Source organism: Canis lupus, unplaced genomic scaffold (genome assembly GCF_011100685.1).
Source record: "Canis lupus familiaris isolate Mischka breed German Shepherd unplaced genomic scaffold, alternate assembly UU_Cfam_GSD_1.0 chrUn_S1641H1832, whole genome shotgun sequence".
Classification (NCBI taxonomy): domain Eukaryota; kingdom Metazoa; phylum Chordata; class Mammalia; order Carnivora; family Canidae; genus Canis; species Canis lupus.
In genome coordinates this window covers 1-2,058 of record NW_023330485.1, presented here as the reverse complement: position 1 = coordinate 2,058, position 2,058 = coordinate 1, and positions in this window count along the sequence as shown.

Genomic DNA, 2,058 nt, shown 5'->3' with positions numbered 1-2,058 from the left:
TGCCTGTTGTGCTCCCGCGTGCTCCCGGGCTCGTTGCCTCCCACTGCCGGTTGTGATCCCAACGCCTGCTGTCCCCTCACTGCCTGCTGTGTTCCCGCCGCCTGTCGCGCGCCCACTGCCTGCCGTGCTCCCGAAGCCTGTGCACGCCCGCTGCGTGCGCTGCGCCACTGCCTGCGCTCGCCAACTGGCCTGGACGGCTTCCTCCTGGCACCCCTGCTGCCTAGGACCTGTGCTGCTCTGACCGGCCTGTGCTGCTCCACTGTTGTGCCCCCTACAGCCTGTTGTGCCCCCCACAGCCTGCTGTCCCCCACAGGCTGTGGTGCCCCCACTGTGTGTGCCCCCACAGCCTGTGTGCCCCCACTGCCTGTTGTCCCCCCACAGGCTGTGGTGCCCCACTACTTGTTGTCTCCCACAGCCTGTTGTGCCCCCACAGCCTTGTCCCCCACAGGCTGTGGTGCCCCCACTACTTGTTGTCTCCCCACAGCCTGTTGTGCCCCCACAGCCTGTTGTCTCCCCACAGCCTGTTGTTGTGCCCCACTGCCTGTGGTCCCCACAGCCTGTGGTGCCCCACTGCCTGTTGTCCCCCTCACAGCCTGTGGTGCCCCCAGCCTTTGTCCCCCCACAGCCTGTGGTGCCCCCCTGCCTGTTGTCCCCCACAGCCTGTGTTGCCCCCTGCCTGTTGTGCCCCCCCAGCCTGTTGTGCCCCCCAAGCCTGTTGTCCCCCCACAGCCTGCGGTGCCCCCACTGCCTGTTGTGCCCCCCAGTTGTACCCCCCCCGCCTATTGTACTCATCCTGCCTGCCGTATTCCCGCAGCCTGCGCCGTGCCCACTGCCTGCAATACTCCCTGAGGCCACTGCCGCCGCCTGTGCCTGTGCTGCTCCCCAACGTGCTCACCCCACGGCGACCTGTGCTGCTCCCACTGGCCTGTGCTGGTTCTTCGGCCACCGTTGCCCTTTGGCCTGCACTGCATCCTCTGGCCTGCGCCGTTCCCTCCGGGCACCGCTGCTCCCTCTGGCCACCGCTGCTGCTACGGTCTGCGCTGCTCTGACCGACCTCCGCGCTCCGCACAGTGACGTGCGCTGCTCTGCCTGGCCTGGGCTGCTTCCTTCAGCCCCGCCGCTCCATTGGCCTGCGCTGCTCCCTCTCGCCTGCGCTGCTCCCTCTGGCCACCGCCGCTCCCTATGATCTTTGCTGCTCTGATCGACCTGCGCTGCTCCCACTGGCCCGTGCGCTTCCTCAGGCCGCCATGCTCCATTCGCCTGCCGTGCTCCGTTGGCCACCGCTGCTGCGATGGTGGTGCTGCTGCCCTGACCGGCCTGTGCTGCTCCCACGGCCTGTCGTGCTCCCACCGCGTGTCGGGCTCCCACTGCCTTTTGAAGATCCCCCTGCTGTTGCGTGCCCATGCCTTTGGTGCGCCCGCTGGCTTCTGAGCTCCGCGGCCTGTTGAGCGTCCACTGCCCGCTGTGGGCCCGCTGCCTGCGCCGCGCCCGCCATCTCTTCTGCGCCACCGCCTTCGCTGACCGTCTGGCCACCGCCGCACTCTATGGCCTGCGCTGCTCCATCCGACCTGCGTTGCTCACGCTCACCTGCGCTGCTCCGATTGGCCTGGGCTGCTGCTTCCTTAAGCCACGGGGGCTCGTTGGCCTGCGCTCCCCGTGGCCACCGCTGCACCCTCAGCCGCCACTTCTCCCTCTGGCCACCGTGCTTCCCGTAGTCTCGCTGCTCTGAGCAACCTGCGTTGCGCACGCCTGCCCTGCTCTGTTCCCACTGGCCTGGGCTGCTTCCTCGGGCCGTCGTGCTCCATCGGCCTGCCCTGCCCTCGCTGGCCACCGCCGCTGCCGGTGGTGTGCGCTGATCCGACCGGCCTGGGCCGCTCCCACTGCTGCTGCGCGATCCCGCTGCCTGCTGCACGCCGAGCCTGCGCTCGCCAGCTGCCCTGCGCTGCTTCCTCCTGGCACCCCTGCTGCCGTCTCTGGCTGCTCTGACCGGCCTGTGCTGATCCCACTGCCTGTTGTCCCCCCCACTGCCTGTTGTGTCCCACTGCCTGTTGTCCCCCC